Consider the following 21,651-nt stretch of genomic DNA (forward strand, 5'->3'; position numbering starts at 1 on the left):
ACATAGACTCATTCAGACCAGCAGGCATAGGAAATCCCACCATGACATCCTTAAGGGCTTCAGAGAGACCCTTTCTGAAAATAGCTGCCAGCGCACATTCATTCCATTGAGTGAGCACGGACCACTTTCTAAACTTCTGACAATAAATATCTATCTCATCCTGACCCTGACACAGAGCCAGCAAATTTTTCTCTGCCTGATCCACTGAATTAGGTTCATCGTACAGTAATCCGAGCGCCAGAAAAAACGCATCAATATTACATAATGCAGGATCTCCTGGTGCAAGGGAAAATGCCCAGTCTTGAGGGTCGCCACGTAATAAAGAAATAATGATCTTAACTTGTTGAACTGGGTCACCAGAGGAGCGAGGTTTCAACGCCAGAAACAGTTTGCAATTATTTTTGAAACTCAGAAATTTAGCTCTATCTCCAGAAAACAAATCAGGAATAGGAATTCTTGGTTCTAACATAGAATTCTGAGCCACAAAGTCTTGAATATTTTGTACTCTTGCAGTGAGATGATCCACACATGAAGACAGACCTTTAATGTCCATCACTACACCTGTGTCCTGAACCACCCAAATGTCTAGGGGAAAAAAAAGGCAAAACAGTGCAAAGAAAAAAAATGGTCTCAGAACTTCTTTTTTCCCTCTATTGAGAAGCATAGTACTTTGGGCCTCCAGTACTGTTATGAATAGGTAATTCAGAACCACAATGGACCTTGAAGTTCAGAGCACACAAAGTGACCTGACAATAACCAAAAACATAGGACGAGCTCTGAGACGTGGAACTCTGCTGACCGCAATCCCTAAACCTATCACACCACACTAGAGGTAGCCGTGGATTGCGCCTAACGCTCCCTATGCAACTCGGCACAGCCTGAGAAACTAGCTAGCCCTGAAAATAGAAAAATAAGCCTACCTTGCCTCAGAGAAATTCCCCAAAGGAAAAGGCAGCCCCCCACATATAATGACTGTGAGTTAAGATGAAAATACAAACACAGAGATGAAATAGATTTAGCAAAGTGAGGCCCGACTTACTGAATAGACCGAGGATAGGAAAGATAGCTTTGCGGTCAACACAAAAACCTACAAACAACCACGCAGAGGGGCAAAAAGACCCTCCGCACCGACTAACGGTACGGAGGTGCTCCCTCTGTGTCTCAGAGCTTCCAGCAAGCAAGAAAAACCAAAAAACCAAGCTGGACAGAAAATATAGCAAACAAAAGTAACACCAGCAGAACTTAGCTTATGCTGGGCAGACAGGCCACAGGAAATATCCAGGAAGAAGCAAGACCAATACTAGAACATTGACTGGAGGCCAGGATCAAAGCACTAGGTGGAGTTAAATAGAGCAGCACCTAACGACTTAACCTCATCACCTGAGGAAGGAAACTCAGAAGCGGCAGTACCACTCACATCCACCAACGGAAGCCCATAGACAGAATCAGCCGAAGTACCACTTGTGACCACAGGAGGGAGCTCGACCACAGAATTCACAACAAATGCCCTCCAGTGGGTTTAATAAGACTCCGTTCACATCCTGGGGGACACATATTGACCCTCGCATATGATCTCCCTCACTGCCTCACAAAGCACAGGGAGTTTAAAGTCATCATCCAATCTTTCTCTCTGCCAACCTCATCTAATCCGGAGGCTATAAAGTGCATGCTCTTGCTGTGTATGCAACTTCACTTAATTCGGCTGAAGTAAAAATTGGATGGTTGACATGCTGTAAACTCATAGCTGTTGTAGATTCCCACCTCCTTTCCATAGGAAAACAAAAGATTGAGCAGATTGTAATCTAATCTGCTTCTCATCCAGAGGTAATAAATTGAACTTTTTAGCTTCAAATAAGGGTACCGTCACACTATACGATTTACCTACGATCACAACCAGCGATATGACCTGGCCGTGATCGTAGGTAAATCGTAGTGTGGTCGCTGGGGAGCTGTCACACAGACAGCTCTCCAGCGACCAACGATGCCGAGGTCCCTGGGTAACCAGGGTAGACATCGGGTAACTAAGCGCAGGACCGCGCTTAGTTACCCGATGTTTACCCTGGTTACAAGCGTTAAACTAAAAAAAAACAAACAGCACATACTTACATTCTGGTGTCCGTCAGGTCCCTTGCAGTCTGGTTCCCGCACTCAGTGACTGCCGGCCGTAAAGTGAAAGTGAAAGCACAGCCGCTGTGCTCTGCTTTCACTTTACGGCCGGCAGTCACAGTGCGGGAAGCAGACGGCAAGGGACCTGACGGACACCAGAATGTAAGTATGTGCTGTTTGTTTTTTTTTAGTTTAACGCTTGTAACCAGGGTAAACATCGGGTAACTAAGCGCGGTCCTGCGCTTAGTTACCCGATGTTTACCCTGGTTACAAGCGAACGCATCGCTGGATCGCATCGCTAGATCGCTAGATCGGTGTCACACACACCGATCTAGCGATGACAGCGGGAGATCCAGCGATGAAAGAAAGTTCTAAACGATCTGCTACGACGTACGATTCTCAGCAGGATCCCTGATCGCTGCTGCGTGTCAGACACAGCGATATTGTACCAATATCGCTGGAACGTCACGAATCGTACCGTCGTAGCGATCGAAATGTTATAGTGTGACGGTACCCTAAGGGAGACACAAACTGATCACATGGATCATGTCAACAAGGTTTATGTTATTGCCCTTTGTCATGATGGTAGTTATACTAAAAAAAATGTATAGTCAATATCATCTTGCCGAAAGGAGTACTTATATTATAGTCAAATATGTTGAGTTTCGTGATCGTAACCTCCCAATAAAGGCCAAGCTTTGGGAAGATGAAAGAGACGTCCTCCTGAGAAGTGGTGGTGACTGGAAAGATCTCAGCTGTTCTTTCCACATGGTGCGTTACGGACACTCTCTTCTCCTGAGCTTATGACTCCTCATTTCTTATTGCAATGAGGTGCACTATGATGATGCTTCTTCAAAGGGATTTAAGATGTCTTAAGTGGTTTAAACAATTTAGACTGTAAATTCAATGTTCTTTATGCTAAGAAAAAGTTAGTAGCATTCAGGGAACTGGTTCTACAAATACACTTCTCAACATCGAAGTTGCAACACCAAGAAGGAAAACTAGTAGAATTATGGAAATAACAGCATGGAGAAATGTTACTGATCGGCAAATAATGAAAAAATGGAAACAAAATTTTCAAAACATCTCAATTTATTTAGTATTGAGTATGAGCACCAAATGCAGAATTCCTCACACTCTGAGGAATCATCAAGATCTGCTGCTGGCAGCTCCCTTTGGTGTTCGGTCAGTAGAGGAACCGACGCTGCTCTGATGGGGTCCCCTGGGGGATGTTGCAGCAGCACGGGTGTTAAGGTACCGTCACACTAAGCGACGCTGCAGCGATACCGACAACGATCCGGATCGCTGCAGCGTCGCTGTTTGGTCGCTGGAGAGCTGTCACACAGACCGCTCTCCAGCGACCAACGATCCCGAGGTCCCCGGTAACCAGGGTAAACATCGGGTAACTAAGCGCAGGGCCGCGCTTAGTAACCCGATGTTTACCCTGGTTACCATCGTAAAAAACAAACAGTACATACTTACATTCAGCTGTCTGTCCCTTGCCGTCTGTTTGCTGCACTGACTGCTGGCCACAAAGTGAAAGCAGAGCACAGCCACAGCGGTGAGTCACCGCTGTGTGACTCACCGCTGTGCTGTGCTTTCACTTTCACTTTGCGGCCAGCAGTCAGTGCAGGAAATAGACGGCAAGGGACAGACAGCTGAATGTAAGTATGTACTGTTTGTTTTTTTACGATGGTAACCAGGGTAAACATCGGGTTACTAAGCGCGGCCCTGCGCTTAGTTACCCGATGTTTACCCTGGTTACCAGTGAAGACATCGCTGAATCGGTGTCACACACACCGATTCAGCGATGTCTGCGGGGAGTCCAGCGACGAAATAAAGTTCTGGACTTTCTTCCCCGACCAGTGACAGCACAGCAGGGGCCTGATCGCTGCTGCCTGTCACACTGGACGATATCGCTAGCGAGGACGCTGCAACGTCACAGATCGCTAGCGATATCGTCTAGTGTGACAGTACCTTTACACTTCCCACAGGTGATGCGGGGTCCCCAGGGGTCCTATGGTGTAAGGCGTGGATGGTATGTGCCGGGGAATAAATGGAGGAGACAAGTTGTAAGTCTTTCCTGGTTTACTGCAGATGGTAGGCCACAGTCCAGGGCACCGGCAACAGGTACATTAGGAGTCAAGGCAGTCCAGAGACAAGTGGAATCCCCTTGGCAGGTCAGGTTGGGGGGCCTTCCACTCTGCGCTTGCTATATCTGAGGTCCCTGCTGCCACTAAGTGCTCCAAACAAGGTCCTAGTTGTTTCAGTTCTTTCCCCTGTCCTGGGACAGGTACCTGTACGGTAGACAGCTTGAGCCGTACCTACTGCGGGTCTCTGCACGGTGACCCCAGGCTACAGGGTGCTGCTGTACCACAGGTGCAAATGGGCAATGTCCGTGTAATCCTATGTCCTCCGGTTCTGCTCTGTGTCTTAGTACTCCACAAAAGCCCTCGGGCTCCCGGTACCCGGATTCTGCGCAATGACTCCTTGGAGGCCTACTCGTAGCCTCTTTGAGTCCTGTATCTCCTCTCTGCTCCCTTCCTGTCTGTCCTCGCTCACAGACTCTCTGTACAGACTAAATTGACTCCTCCTCCAAACCAGGATCTTTATCCAGGGAAGCTGCCCTAAAACAGGGTTTTGAGCTCCCCCTCCTGACCTGGATTTGGAAGGTGTTGTGTGTGTGATAACCTGCCAAAGGGAATCTCACTTGTCTCCAGGCATAGCACTACCCTCCCCGAGAAGAAGGCAGCACTCTTGTGGTACCCGAACTCTTAGGATGCCATATAGCCTAATGTGCTGATATTTATCATTCAATGTATGTGAGAATGTCCCAACTCTCTCCTGACATCGGCCTTGGATCTGGCAGGCTGAATTTCAGAAATCCCAACTCTTCACTCTAATGGGAGAGAGGAGCCTGCAAAAATTGCCAATAGCTTATTGTTATTATTTATTATTATTATTATTATTATAGCGCCATTTATTCCATGGCGCTTTACATGTGAGGAGGGGTATACATGATAAAAACAAATACAATAATCTTAAACAATACAAGTTACAACTGGTACAGGAGGAGAGAGGATCCTGCCCGCGAGGGCTCACAATCTACAAGGTCACATTTGGCCTAAATTGAGCATGAATGTGTATGGGTGTAGGATGGAAAAGCTATTGCCAGAAAATATCATATCAGCTGAGGAATATTATTATTATTATTATTATTTATTGTTATAGCGCCATTTGTTCCATGGCGCTTTACATGTGAGAAGGGGTATACATAATGAAAACAAGTACAATAATCTTAAACAATACAAGTCATAACTGGTACAGGAGGAATGAGGACCCTGCCCGCGAAGGCTCACAATCTACAAGGGATGGATGGGAATACAGTAGGTGAGGGTAGAGATGGTCATGCAGCGGTTTGGTCGATCGGTGGTAACTGCAGGTTGTAGGCTTGTCTGAAGAGGTGGGTCTTCAGGTTCTTTTTGAAGGTTTCGATGGTAGGCGAGAGTCTGATGTGTTGTGGTAGAGGGTTCCAGAGTAGGGGTGATACGCGAGAGAAATCTTGTATACGATTGTGGGAAGAGGAGATAAGAGGGGAGTAGAGTAGGAGATCTTGTGAGGATCGGAGGTTGCGGGTAGGTAAGTACCGGGAGATGAGGTCACAGATGTATGGAGGAGACAGGTTGTGGATGGCTTTGTACGTCATGGTTAGGGTTTTGTAGTGGAGTCTCTGGGCAATGGGGAGCCAGTGAAGGGATTGACAGAGGGGAGAGGCTGGGGAATAGCGGGGGGACAGGTGGATTAGTCGGGCAGCAGAGTTTAGAATAGATTGGAGGGGTGCGAGAGTGTTAGAGGGGAGGCCACAGAGCAGGAGGTTGCAGTAGTCAAGGCGAGAGATGATGAGGGCATGGACTAGGGTTTTTGCAGATTCATGGTTGAGGAATGAACGGATTCGTGAAATATAATATCCAATGTTGTGTAGCCAGCTTTTCTTAACTCTGATATCTGCCTTTAGGAATGTGGTGATTCTCGTAGGAATTAGATGGCTCAGCAAAGTTAGTGGGGTTGGGATTACGTACATCCAAAGTGTATGAGTATCTTTAGAGTCATTGGAGCCTCTAGTGGAACCACAACCCATATAAATAAGTTTCTGGCCCCAAGATGATTCAGGTTTAACATTTAGATACCAATCCACCTAGAGTCCCCACTTTGCAATAAAATGGGTTTATGGATCCATTGGCCAAAGACATAAGTAGTTGACCAAACTCCTTAAGTCCATCACGGCTCCTCTACAAGGGAATAAAAACAAACTTTGATCAGGTACAGGCAGTCAAGTACTTTTTTTTTTGGAACTGGACTGTTGATGGAGCAGCTCAAAATTAGTCTTCTTGGAAGCAGTAGGTAGCAATTGAGACTTCCTGACCATTCATAGTATTAAAGAGAACTATATAATTGTAAAAGTAAAATTGCTTGGGAGGAACGTCTCCTCTTTAATCGAGATCTCAGCTCGACTACAACTTTGCCTCAAAGGATGTAATTTGTAGAAACCACCCAGAACTCCGGTATCACTTGTGACAGACCATCATTTACATTTCATCCATCAGTACCGAGTATTACTATTCTTTTCAACCCAAAATGCCACAAGTATTAAAACGGAAAGACAAAATTAGAAGATGACAGTAACAGAAATGCTTGCCTGGTCTTGTGGCTTTGGTAACGCTAGAGTTTTCTATAAAACATATTTAGAAAAAGGAAATGATGGGTTATAGAAATGGAACGTCTAAATATAGATAAGTGCTGGGTGTAAAAATTATTACAAAAACATTGTGCAGTGAGAATGGGAGAGAGAAAACTGACAACTGGAGATTATGGTCAGGAAGTTCACAACTACCATGGGCCAAACAAAGCGTGAAGTGGGCCTAATAAAAAAAAATTAAAATACTGCTCATTATCCAAAAGAAACAGGGAATAAGCAGATGCCACATACTTCTGGTGGTGAATTATTTCCTGTGAGTACAAAAGGAGTGGGCATGTTGAAATCCAACATGTTCCGTCTTTCTTCCTCCATACATCTGCTGTTATGGGAGTGTCTGGATACCACCATACACATTAGAAGACCAGCTGTTCCCATTAAGATCAGTTTGGGCAGGTTTGACAGATGTTTGTCTAATTTGCATGGTCACATCAAGACCTTGCATCACCCATTTATGAATACTACATAACCATCATGTTTAAAAAGATCCACAGGAAGGTGGCAAGACACCCTGCTACTGAGGGTTGGGAAGGGGAGAATGCGGAGAATGATGTAGGGTTGTAAGGTTTTGTTTGGCCAAAAGTAATTTGGAAACCCTGAACACTAGTGAAACACCTGATGTAATGATGATGTCTTCCCTCACACTATTAGTAGTGGTCCCTTGGGGGCCGGCACCTGCGATGTAGTGTGGTGGAGGGGATGAGCAAGGAAGCAGGAGATGCCATTATAGTTAACAAGAGAACGTCTTTTACTGAAGTAGAAGTTGAGAAGGCAACATATAACTGGCTTCAGCCTGGATGGCATTCACACTTGGATTTTACACAGTTTTCATACAGAAAGGCTGCATCTGCATTCTTTCTTGCTGATGCTCACTGTGCTGTAACAACAGGCACTATGGTCGACTAGGCCTCACCAGCCCCTTATGGATCGCCCCCAGACACAGGGCCACGCGTTCTCGGTACCGGGCCTCTCTGGTTCGGTTCTGAGGCTGTCACGGTGGCTAGACCCGGTCCGCGACCCTGCTAAGGGGCGTCCAATAAAGGTGATGCAGTCTGTCAGGGGTTCGTGACGCCACCTGTGGTGTTCGGTCAGGGTGACCGACGCTGCTGTGGGGTCCGCTGGGGTGATGGAATGGCAGCTGGATGGTATACCTTCCCACAGGTGAAGTATGTCCCCAGGGCTTCCCAGTAAGGTGGATGGTGATAGTGTAAGGTGCAGTCAATAACGAGGACACAAGGTTGCAGTCTCTTTACCTCTTTACTGAAGACTTGAGGATCCTCAATCCAGAGCACGTTTAACAGGGCTATCAGAGACAGGCCGGCCTGATGGGCACTTCCATCCTGCTGAGCATTCAGAATAGTCCTCACAACTGCTGTTCTTGTTCATTCGTTCTCTACAGCTCTCTCTCTCTTTAGTTCCAGATGTTGCTAGTTTCTAGTCCCCCAGTATGTTTTGGCTAGGACGCACCCGTATGATGGGAAGGCCTGGAGGTCTTCCGGGACCCTAGAGACGCCCCTCTCCCACTGTTGCCCCATATGTCTTCTTAGGAAATTTAAGGTAGACAGCCAACCTATAATTAACTGTCCTGCAGAGTTTGAAGTAAAGCCTAAAGTCAGTTACTCCCGCGGTGTTCCGGCCACCGGCTACGCGCCTCAGTAGGATGTTACCTCGGTCTCACGGCACGACTCCTACTGGTACTCCTTTTTGCTTGATCTCGTTTACACTGTTCCACAATATCCTTCGCTTCTTGTCTCTTTCTTAGGATACCGCCGCAAGGTAGTGCAGGCGCGGTTCCGTAACGTTCTGTTCTGTTCGCTAGGCACCTGCCAGGTTCCCACGCCTGACAGGGACCCCCCCTGTGTCTTCTCCCTGCAACACCCCCTGCCACGGGATGTTGCCTGAATCCAACCCAGTCAGCTTCTGACTAACTTTCTATCCAACCCCTAGTTTTACCAGTGTGAGGAGGGGCCCAATAAATAAAGCCTTTTGCTCCCCCTAGTGGCCGGAGTGTGAAGTGTAATGTGTGCTGGTGATACCTGGTCAGGAGAATTCCTTCAGTGCCATCAGACGTACCATCACTCCCCTTAGTGGCAGAGTGTCATACTGCAACGACCAGATCTCTGGGGCGCTGCACTTATATAGCTGGAGCTCCTCCCCGAGCTGCACACTAATGGATAACTGTTTCCTAACCAAAACTCCTGCTGCTAACAATAGCTTTCACAGTGCACTGATAAATCAATGAAGCAGCTTGAACATAACATATTATTTATTATATGACCTTCAGTGGGTACAGATCATTCCTCCACTTTCTTACATGGTGACTTGGGAAGGGAGAGAATGCTGCTGTGAGTCTGAGAGGGGTGGGCAGGGGGAGAATGCTGCTGTGAGTCTGAGAGGGGTGGGCAGGGGGAGAATGCTGCTGTCAGTCTGAGAGGGGTGGGCAGGGGGAGAATGCTACTCTGAGTCTGAGAGGGGTGGGCAAGGGGAGAATGCTGCTGTGAGTCTGAGAGGGGTGGGCAGGGGGACAATGCTGCTGTGAATCTGAGAGGGGTGGGCAGGGGGAGAATGCTGCTGTCAGTCTGAGATGGGTGGGCAGGGGGAGAATGCTGCTGTGAGTCTGAGAGGGGTGGGCAGGGGGAGAATGCTGCTGTGAATCTGAGAGGGGTGGGCAGGGGGAGAATGCTGCTGTGAGTCTGAGAGGGATGGGCAAGGGGAGAATGCTGCTGTGAGTCTGAGAGGGGTGGGCAGGGGGAGAATGCTGCTGTCAGTCTGAGAGGGGTGGGCAGGGGGAGAATGCTACTCTGAGTCTGAGAGGGGTGGGCAAGGGGAGAATGCTGCTGTGAGCCTGAGAGGGGTGGGCAGGGGGACAATGCTGCTGTGAGTCTGAGAGGGGTGGGCAGGGGGAGAATGCTGCTGTGAGTCTGAGAGGGGTGGGCAGGGGGAGAATGCTGCTGTGAGTCTGAGAGGGGTGGGCAGGGGGAGAATGCTGCTGTGAATCTGAGAGGGGTGGGCAGGGGGAGAATGCTGCTGTGAGTCTGAGAGGGATGGGCAAGGGGAGAATGCTGCTGTGAGTCTGAGAGGGGTGGGCAAGGGGAGAATTATACTGTGAGTCTGAGAGGGGTGGGCAGGGGGAGAATACTGCTGTGAGTCTGAGAGGGGTGGACAGGGGGAGAATGCTGCTGTGAGTCTGAGAGGGGTGGGCAGGGGGAGAATGCTGCTGTGAGTCTGAGAGGGGTAGGCAGGGGGAGAATGCTGCTGTGAGTCTGAGAGGAGTAGGCAGGGGGAGAATGCTGCTGTGAGTCTGAGAGGGGTGGGCAAGGGGAGAATGCTGCTGTGAGTCTGAGAGGGGTGGGCAGGGGGAGAATGCTGCTGTGAGTCTGAGAGGGGTAGGCAGGGGGAGAATGCTGCTGTGAGTCTGACAGGGGTGGGCAGGGGGAGAATGCTGCTGTGAGTCTGAGAGGGGTAGGCTGGGGTAGAATGCTGCTGTGAGTCTGAGAGGAGTAGGCAGGGGGAGAATGCTGCTGTGAGTCTGAGAGGGGCAGGCAGGGGGAGAATGCTGCTGTGAGTCTGAGAGGAGAAGACAGGGGGAAAATGCTGCTGTGAGTCTGACAAGGGTGGGCAGGGGGAGAATGCTGCTGTGAGTCTGAGAGGGGTAGGCTGGGGTAGAATGCTGCTGTGAGTCTGAGAGGAGTAGGCAGGGGGAGAATGCTGCTGTGAGTCTGAGAGGGGCAGGCAGGGGGAGAATGCTGCTGTGAGTCTGAGAGGGGTGGGCAAGGGGAGAATGCTGCTGTGAGTCTGAGAGGGGTGGGCAGGGGGAGAATGCTGCTGTGAGTCTGAGAGGGGTAGGCAGGGGGAGAATGCTGCTGTGAGTCTGACAGGGGTGGGCAGGGGGAGAATGCTGCTGTGAGTCTGAGAGGGGTAGGCTGGGGTAGAATGCTGCTGTGAGTCTGAGAGGAGTAGGCAGGGGGAGAATGCTGCTGTGAGTCTGAGAGGGGCAGGCAGGGGGAGAATGCTGCTGTGAGTCTGAGAGGAGAAGACAGGGGGAGAATGCTGCTGTGAGTCTGAGAGGGGTGGGCAGGGGGACAATGCTGCTGTGAGTCTGAGAGGGGTGGGCAAGGGGAGAATGCTGCTGTGAGTCTGAGAGGGGTGGGCAAGGGGAGAATGCTGCTGTGAATCTGAGAGGGGTGGGCAGGGGGAGAATGCTGCTGTGAGTCTGAGATGGGTGGGCAGGGGGAGAATGCTGCTGTGAGTCTGAGAGGAGAAGGCAGGAGGAGAATGCTGCTGTGAGTCACAGGGGTGGGCAGGGGGACAATGCTGCTGTGAGTCTGAGAGGGGTGGGCAGGGGGAGGTTGGGCAGGGGGAGAATGCTGCTGTGAGTCTGAGAGGGGTGAGCAAGGGGAGAATGCTGCTGTGAATCTGAGAGGGGTGGACAGGGTGAGAATGCTGCTGTGAGTCTGAGAGGGGTAGGCAAGGGGAGAATGCTGCTGTGAGTCTGAGAGGAGTAGGCAGGGGGAGAATGCTGCCGTGAGTCTGAGAGGGGTGGGCAGGGGGAGAATGCTGCTGTGAGTCTGAGATGGGTGGGCAGGGGGGAATGCTGCTGTGAGTCTGAGAGGGGTGGGCAGGGGAAGAATGCTGCTGTTAATCTGAGAGGGGTGAGCAGGGGGAGAATGCTGCTGTGAGTCTGAGAGGGGTGGGCAGGGGGAGAATGCTGCTGTGAGTCTGAGAGGGGTGGGCAGGGGGAGAATGCTGCTGTTAATCTGAGAGGGGTGAGCAGGGGGAGAATGCTGCTGTGAGTCTGAGAGGGGTGGGCAGGGGGAGAATGCTGCTGTGAGTCTGAGAGGGGTGGGCAGGTGGAGAATACTGCTGTGAGTCTGAGAGGGGTGGGCAGGGGAAGAATGCTGCTGTGAGTCTGAGAGGGGTGGGCAGGGGGAGAATGCTGCTGTGAGTCTGAGAGGGGTGGAAAGGGGGAGAGTACTGTGGGGACTCAGGAAGGGTGATGATTCTGCTGTGAGTTGAGAGGGGGTGGGAAGGTGGAGAATGCTGCTATGATTTGGTGATTTGGGGAGGTGTCATGATTCCAATGGCAGGGAATCACAAAAGGACAAGCACCAACGAGCTCTAGGGTGATGGAACCTGAGCTGACCGCGACCCTAAACCTGAACACACAAATAACAATAGCCGGGGAACGTGCCTACGTTGATCCTAGACGTCTCGCACCAGCCGAAGATCTAACTTCCCCTATTAGAAGAAACACAGACCTCTCTTGCCTCCAGAGAAATACCCCACAGAAATAGCAGCCCCCCACATATAATGACGGTGAAATGAGAGGAAGGCACATACACAGTATGAAAACAGATTCAGCAAAATGAGGCCCGCTAAAACTAGATAGCAGAGGATACAAAAGTAAACTGCGCGGTCAGCAAAAAACCCTTCAAAAAAACCATCCTGCAATTACTTGAACTCATGTTCCAACTCATGGAACATGAGGAGCAATTACAGCCCACTAGAGCAACCAGCAGCAAAGAAACAATTATATGCAAGCTGGACAAGACAAAAATAAAGCAAAACGTGGAACAAGAAAATCAAAAACTTAGCTTGTCCTGAAGATTACTGAAGCCAGAAGCTGAGGTAACAAACACTCTGATAACCTTGATAGCCGGCGGGGAAATGACAAGAAAGCCCGGTTAAATATGAAACTCCCAAATTCTAATAGAACAGGTGGACACCAGAGACAGCAGAACACAAATCACCCAGTACCATCAGTAACCACCAGAGGGAGCCCAAAAACAGAAATCACAACAGGGAGGGTATTAAAGGAAACCTGTCACCCCCAAAATCGAAGATGAGCTAAGCCCACCAGCATCAGGGGTTTATATACAGCATTCTGTAATGCTGTTGATAAGCCCCCGATGTATCCTGAAAGATGAGAAAAAGATGTTAGATTATACTCACCCAGGGGCTGTCCTGCTGAGGTCCGGGTCCGATGGGCGTCGCGGTCCGGTCCAGGGCTTCCCATTTTCTTACGATGACGTCCTCTTCTTGTCTTCACTCTGCGGCTCCGGCGCAGGCATACTTTGTCTGACAATGGGTCATCCTCCACAAGCAAGAAAAGTGACCTAAATTGTGAAAATTGTGTAAATGTTTGATTTCCTATCCATGTACGTAGAATGAGCAGAACACAGTCACATGACCACGATGGGGTGAATCTACAGACTTTCCCACGACCTAATCTCCATTGTAAGGTCTTCCCAGGTTCTGATGTGATTTTGCTCTGTATCCAAACCCGACGTTTACCCTCTTGGGGTTAAGCAAGCATCGGATGATGATATATGTACATTTCCTCACTCCCCGTCATGCAAATTCTGCGGATTTCATATTCTTTGAGATTGCTGCATTGTCACAAAAGATGAGCGGCCCTTCCAATATTTTCTTTGGCTCGGCTTCCCAGCCACTAGCCCAGAGTTGCAGAAATTTCTCACTGCTTTCGGTAAGTATGTGACGCTGGGCCCAGTCGGATTAAGAGTCGGATTAGAGGAAAGGTACGTGTGATTTACACATCCATTCCATGTAATTGGGGTGAGAGAACTGGCCGGTGTCCAGCCTGAGCAATGCTCTTACCTTGCCCATGGCATGTAGACAATTGCTACAGTGCTCCGAGCCAGAGCTGTGCACCTTCAATACAACCAAAGAAACTCGTCTGAACTCCCATATTCCCAGGTATCTACAGGCGAAATGAAATATGTGAGCTACGCTGGAGGAATTGATTATAGAGGATAAACTAGGATTAATGTATCTACAATCTCATGACTCAATAGTCCAGCGCCCCAGGGTCCTGGTCGTTACAGTAATATCAATCTCCTCTAGGGGGGAGTGATGTTACGTTTGGAGACAATAAAGGAGATCTCACTACCAGGTAACACCAACACACAACACACTTCATACTCCAGTCCACCAGGGGGAGCTATGCTCCTATTTATTAGGGCACTCTTCACAATTAGGTAAAACTGGTGGTCTGGATAGGACAGGGTTGCTGACAGGGTTGGTCCCTGACAGGGGTGGGATCCTGTCAGAGGACTAGACAGAAGGCCATGGAGCTGCGCCTGCCCCACGTGCGGCAGCATCCTAAGAAAGAGACACGAACAGCGAACTGTATTGTAGAGGGTGAGAAACGAAGTCATAGCAAAAGGAGAGGAAACCAGAAGGAGTTCTGCCCTACACAGGCTGCCTCCTTCTGAGGCGCAGTATCCAGTAGCCGGAACACCGAGGGAGCAACAGTCTCCATGCCTGGCTCCAGAGACCGGCAGGACAGTTAATTCCAAGTTACTGATCCGCTCTATACCCAGGAGACACGGTGGCAACTTGTGGGGGCCGAGGTGTGCTAGAGTCCCTGTAAAAAGCCTCAGGCCATCAGTCATATGGGTTTGTTCCTATCCATCTGGGGGACAGAGAGAGACATAACATCTAGAACATCTACAACAGTTGTGAGGACCTTATGAGAAGCTCAGCAATAAGGTACTACAACACCCAGGCGCTAGAGGAAGGCTACTGATTTCCACCTGGATAAGGGGATTCTGGATTTACCTTCAAACCGGCCGGACTCTGCCTGCCCCGTGATCTGGTGCTCTGGACTGTGGATGCTGAAGCCTTCAGTAAAAAGGTAAAGAGACTGCAACCTTGTGTCCTCGTTCTTCACTGCGCCTCACACCATTCACCATCTATACACTGGGAAGACCTGGGGACATACTTCACCTGTGGGAAGGTATACCATCTAGTTGCCATAACATCACCCCAACGGACCCCTTAAAGGAGCGTCGGTCACCCTGACCAAATACCACAGGTGGCGTCACAAACATTTCCCCTTTAAAGACCTTTCCCCTTTTACAACGGACCTCCCGAGGGCCACGGACTGGGTCCGCCACCGTGACATCCCCCTTGACAACCGAAGGACCCGGTAGCGAGTACCCCACTGCCCTACGGGGGCGCTCCAATAGTATATGAGATTCTTATTCCTTCTGGGGTAAATCAAAAAATCTTGACTATTAAGAATATGCTGCATGTAGAGGATAATAATGGATATTTTAGGTCCTGCACCAATCGTTATTGGCTACATATAGGGGGGCGCCCTGGTCAAAATTGTACACCGTTTAGGCTCTCGACATGGTTTAGCACAATGCTAACAAACTCCCATTGCTTGGTCAATGTCACTTCATAGGATGGTGGGGCAACTCTTGCCTTATGTTATGATGTCAGGGCAAGTAATGAGACACCAAGCCTCGATTAGGACCTAACTACTTATTTGACAAACTACCATCTCATCAATTAAAATTTTACCAAGAAGAGCATGCATTTAGATGTACAAAGTACAAACATAATGTGAGGGTGGCAACCCCCAGGCCTTCTCAGTGCCACCCTACTCACCGTTGTCACAGCACATCGTCTACTCACATCAGGTCAGTTCACAAAGGCTGTTTGCAGCACTACTCCACACAGCTACTACAGCATGGTGTTTCCATCTAGCCTTAGGGGGTTGTGACTGGTTTTGCAGGAATTTAACCCTGCTGTGTCCAGCAGAGATTGGCTTCCCTGGCCTATGCCATGCTAGCAGGGCGTTTAACAGGCTGCTTCTCTTACCACTCACTGTCCGAACATTTATTCCTGCCCTGTTAGTTCACTTTTCTTCGAACTTTGTTCTTCGTTGATGACCCCAGCTAGCTTTTGGTCCTGTCTGACCTCTCTGCTGCTGACCCCGGCTATTCTTACTGACCCTGTGCTGCCTGCCCTGCCCTTAGACCATCAGACCATACTTTGCCATTGCCCTACTGTACTGCGCACCCATACCTCTGACCCTCTGGTTAGCTTAGGCTAACCCGAGGACTGCCCTGGAGTAGTACCCGCCGATTACTTGTGGCTCAGCCTATCCTCAGTGACTCTAGTGAAAACCAGGTGGCTGTTTAGTCAGGATAAGACCGGCCCATGGCGCAGTGGGTCCACACCCACCAGCGTTACAACTACATACACTTATTCTCCAATCTGCAGGACTTTATAAACCCTGCTTTGCAGATATCAGTGGGTGCATCTATCTTGTCATCTTTAATGTCATCTTGACATCTTTTACTGAATCCTTTCAAGATAGAGTTAAATAATGTACCGATTTTAAAAGCCATGCCTCCTCTACAACCATTTCTATGCCCAGTTTCTCATCTCTGAATGGGGGCTTGGATGGCGATGTCATCCACCTGATGACGAGCAACAAAACATCATATAAAGTTTCTGTGGCAAGATTTTCAAACTCTTTCAGGAGTCTAGGAGGGACCAATTTTCTTTCTGGGAGCCTCCTGGACATTTCAGAAGAGTTGACAAGTATGGGCAAAAAATATTGAGGTTTTCAGTGGTTAGCACAGCAGCTTTGCAGCGCTGGGGTCCTGGCTTCAAATCCAACCAAAGACAACATCTGCAAGGAGATTGTATGTTCTCCACGTGTTTGCGTGGGTTTCATCCGGATACTCAGGTTTCTTTCCACACTCCAAAGACATACTGATAGGGAATTTAGATTGTGAGCCCCAATGTGGACAGTGCCGATAATGTCTGTAAAATGCTGTGGAATTAATGGTGCTTTATAAGTGAGTAAAAGAAATAAAATCTATGAGTTCCTCTTTCCTCTATGGGTGTTCCTAGTGGAGCTTCTCCGCAATGTTAGTAAGAATATATCCAACCTGCCCATATTGACAGAATATTTGATGCCTCGGGCCTCATCTATTGATGTCCAACTCAACTACTTTTAGTAAATTAATGGAAATGTACCCCTGCTAAGAGGAAAAACTGGCACAGGAAAACATTGCCCTGGGTAACAAGGCACTCCTATTGAAGTTAAGTATGGCATATCACCAGTACATGCCAGAATCTCCGATAGATCAGGGTTCCAATTCTGAAATTTCCAGAAGAATAGATGTCCCATGCTCCCCTCTTTGGATCTCCATATAGAAAACAAGATAGATGCAATCTCCATTATAATATATGGGAGTTATTCGAAAAGTCAAGTGTTTTGTGGCTTATAAACTACAATGGAGAGTGTCATACTCCTATTCGTGTAGGGGTCACTATTGGACAGGTGTATGGCACTGTTATTTGACTACTGTTATGCATAATTATTTTGAAAGTACTGAATTATTTGGAGGCCATGTAGCACTTTTATTTGGCTCTTATCAAACTTCATCTCTTTGGAGTAGGGACCTAAAATATGATGTGAGTCCCAAGGTGGGCATTGCGGGTGGTACACAACTCTGGGTATTGAAGATCCGATATTGAAAAATATCTGACCGTTCATCAAGGGTTAACCTTCCTTTATATCCAGCCTTAAATACGTCAGAGACGATGACATGAAACTCATGGGGTCAACCACAAATCCACAGCCGAAAGAGAAATCACCAAGGGGAGCAGGAAACGAGAATTCAGTTCCCACAGAAATTATGAAGTTTTTAAATTCTCCGATGACTCCATAAGGTTTCCGGCCTAAATGAAACATCTCATTGTGAGGATGTCACATTTACTAATGGATCATTCTGAAGAGAGGCTATGGTATATTTCAGATTTAAATGTATAATGACATATTGTGGAGAAAAAATGTGCCTGAGAATCGATATAACGGTGCCCTATACCCATAACTAATGCTACCCTGCCCCTCTCAACTTACAGTGCCAAGTACCAATCACGTTATTAAGTCCTAAATTACCCTAAATTTCAACTTCTCGAAGCTAGCAAAATAGTCCCCACCAGTTCCTTATGCTACACATAACCTCTACATAATGGCCTGCAGTACCCATATGGTAGTACCAATCATGGCCCAAATGAAAATGCCAGTTAATCCACAGATGATGCTATCCTTAACTGGTCAGATAAGTGTGCCTAAAATTACCCAGATAACAGCTCCATACATACTTCCAACAATGCTACCCAACACAATCCACCAAATAGTGGCTATCACTGCCATATGATAGTGCCTTACAAAATATACTGTCCACATTATAGAGCCACATAGACCAGCTGTCTTAGCCTTTAATTGTTATTAAGAAGGGGTGACACCCCCCCAGAAGATGATGTGGGGTCCCCCTCTCTGCCTAGCCTTTGCTGGTTATTAAACTTAAGGGGACCCCACCTGATTTTTTTGTAGGGTCATCGCTTCTTAATAACTAGTAAAGGCTAAGTACACAGCTGTAAGCAGATATTAATAGCCTTGGAAGCTTCATGTTTATTGCCCAATTCCCAGACTGTAAACATCAGCCCCCAGCTGTTCGCTTTCCCTCAGCTGGCTAAAGGTACCGTCACACATAACGATATCGTTAACGATATCGTTGCTTTCTGTGACGTAGCAACGATATCGTTAACGAAATCGTTATGTGTGACAGCGACCAACGATCAGGCCCCTGCTGGGAGATCGTTGGTCACTGGGGAAAGTCCAGGACTTTATTTTGTCGCTGGATCTCCCGCTGACATCGCTGAATCGGCGTGTGTGACGCCGATTCAGCGATGTCTTCACTGGTAACCAGGGTAAACATCGGGTTACTAAGCGCAGGGCCGCGCTTAGTAACCCGATGTTTACCCTGGTTACCAATGTAAAAGTAAAAAAAAAACACTACATACTTACATTCCTGTCACGTTCCTCAGCGTCAGCTTCCCTGCGTCCCCCAGTGTCAGTGCCGGCTGGCCGTAAAGCAAAGCACAGCGGTGACGTCACCGCTCTGCTTTCCGGCAAGCGCGCTTACACAGAGCAGGAAAGCTGACGCTGGGGGACGCGACAGGAATGTAAGTATGTAGTGTTTTTTTTTTTTACTTTTACATTGGTAACCAGGGTATACATCGGGTTACTAAGCGCGGCCCTGCGCTTAGTAACCCGATGTTTACCCTGGTTACCCGAGGACTTCGGGATCGTTGGTCGCTGGAGAGCTGTCTGTGTGACAGATCTCCAGCGACCAAACAGCGACGCTGCAGCGATCGGCATCGTTGTCTAGATCGCTGCAGCGTCGCTTAACCCCTTAGCGGCCGCCGATACGCCTTTTAACGGCGGCCGCTAAGGGTACTTAAACCATAGCGCCGTTAATTAACGGCGCTGTGGAAAAAGTAAATAGCGCCCCCCAGAGTCGGATTTTCTCCGGGGGTTTTTTTACCGACCCCGCATTTGCGATCGCCGGTAATTAACCGTTTACCGGCGATCGCAAAAAAAAACAAAACGCGATTTCTTTTTAATTTCTCTGTCCTCCGATGTGATCGCACATCAGAGGACAGAGAAATGGGGTCCCAGGTAGCCCCCCGATACTCACCTATCTCCCCCGGTGCTCCTCGTGGCTCCCGGTGGGCGCCGCCATCTTCAAAATGGCGGGCGCATGCGCGGTGCGCCCGTCGGCCGGCCCCGGGAGAATCTTTGGGGTCTTGGCTGCCGGGGGTAGCCGAGACCCCAAAGAACATGATCGGGGTCGGTTTTACCGACCCCTGTTTTGCGATCGCCGGTAATTAACTGTTTACCGGCGACCGCAAAAAAAAAAAAAAAATCAAAGTGTAATTCTCTGTCCTCTGATGTGATCGCACATCAGAGGACAGAGAAATAGGGGGATTCGGGGACCCTATCATACTCACCTGTGTCCCTGGGTCCTCCTGCTGCTCCTCCTGGCCGCCGGCAAAAGAAAATGGCGGGCGCATGCGCAGTGCGCCCGCCATCTGTCGCCATCTGCCAGCCGGCAGGAGAAGAGCAGTTGGGGCTAAAATTAGGGTTAGGGTTAGGGCTAGGGTTAGGGCTAGGGTTAGGGTTAGGGCTAGGGTTAGGGTTAGGGCTAGGGTTAGGGCTAGGGTTAGGGCTACGGTTAGGGCTAAGGTTAGGGTTGGGGCTAAATTTAGGGTTAGGGTTGGGGCTAAATTCAGGGTTAGGGTTCTTTCACACTTACGTCGGTAAGGGGCCGTCGCAATGCGTCGGCCCGACATACCGACGCACGTTGTGAAAATTGTGCACAACGTGGGCAGCGGATGTAGTTTTTCAACGCATCCGCTGCCCAATCTATGTCCTGGGGAGGAGGGGGCGGAGTTACTGCCACACATGTGCGGTCAGAAATGGCGGACACGATGTACAAAAAAACGTTACATTGAATGTTTTTTGTGCCGACGGTCCGCCAAAACACAACTGATCCAGTGCACGACGGACGTGACGTATGGCCATCCGTCATGATCCGTCGGCAATACAAGTCTATGGGCAAAAAAACGCATCCTGCGGGTACATTTGGAGGATCCGTTTTTTGTCCAAAACGACGGATTGCGACGGATGCCAAACGATGCAAGTGTGAAAGTAGCCTTAGGGCTAGGGTTATGGTTGGGGCTAAAGTTAGGGCTAGGGTTGGGGCTAAAGTTAGGGTTAGATTTGGGATTAGGGCTTGGATTAGAGTTGGTATTAGGGTTAGGGTTGGCATTAGGGTTACGCTTGGGATTAGGGTTAGGTTTGGGATTAGAGTTAAGGTTAGGGTTGTGATTAGGTATGTATTGTGATTAGGGTTAGGTTTGAGGTTAGGGTTGAGATTAGGATTAGGGGTGTGTTGGATTTAGGGTTTTGATTAGGGTTATGGTTAGGGTTGGCATTAGGGTTGTTTTGGGGTAAGGGTTGTGATTATCGTTAGGGTTAGTGATTAGGATTATGGATCGGGTTAGGATTAGGGTTAGGGGTGTGTTGGGGTTAGGGTTGGAGCTAGAATTGGGGGGTTTCCACTGTTTAGTTACATCAGGGGGTCTCCAAACACGACAGCCAATTTTGCGCTCAAAAAGTCAAATGGTGCTCCCTCCCTTCTGAGCTTTGCCGTGCGCCCAAACAGTGGGTTACCCCCACATATGGGGCATCAGCGTACTCGGGATAAATTGGACAACAACTTTTGGGGTCCAATTTCTCCTGTTACCCTTGTGAAAATAAAAATTTGGGGGCTAAAAAATCTTTTTTGTGGAAAAAAAAATGTTTTTTTATTTTCACGACTCTGCATTCTAAACTTCTGTGAAGCACTTGGGCATTCAAAGTTCTCACCACACATCTAGATAAGTTCCTTGGGGGGTCTAGTTTCCAAAATGGGGTCACTTGTGGGGGGTTACTACTGTTTAGGTACATCAGGGGCTCTGCAAACGCAACATAACGCCCACAGACCATTCTATCTAAGTCTGAATTCCAAAACGGCGCTCCTTCCCTTCTGAGCTCTGCCGTGCGCCCAAACAGTGGTTTACTCCCACATGTGGGGCATCAGCATACTCGGGATAAATTGGACAACAACTTTTGGGGTCCAATTTCTCCTGTTACCCTTGTGAAAATAAAAACTTGGGGGCTAAAAAATCTTTTTTTGTGGAAAAAAAAATATTTGCATTGCATTCTAAACTTCTGTGAAGCACTTGGGCATTCAAAGTTCTCACCACACATCTAGATAAGTTCCTTGGGGGGTCTAGTTTCCAAAATGGGGTCACTTGTGTGGGGTTACTACTGTTTAGTCACATCAGGGGCTCTCCAAACGCGACATGGCGTCCGATCTCAATTCCAGACAATTCTACATTGAATTGTGCGCCCAAACAGTGGTTTACCCCCACATATTGGGTATCGACGTACTCAGGAGAAATTGCACTACAACTTTTGTGGTCTAATTTCTCCTGTTACCCTTGTGAAAATAAAAATTTGGGGGCAAAAAGATCATTTTTGTAGAAAAAATTCGATTTTTTATTTTCACGGCTCAACGTTATAAACTTCTGTGAAGCAAATGGGGGTTCAAAGTGCTCACCACACATCT

This window comes from Ranitomeya imitator, chromosome 2 (assembly GCF_032444005.1).
Source record: "Ranitomeya imitator isolate aRanImi1 chromosome 2, aRanImi1.pri, whole genome shotgun sequence".
Classification (NCBI taxonomy): Eukaryota; Metazoa; Chordata; class Amphibia; order Anura; family Dendrobatidae; genus Ranitomeya; species Ranitomeya imitator.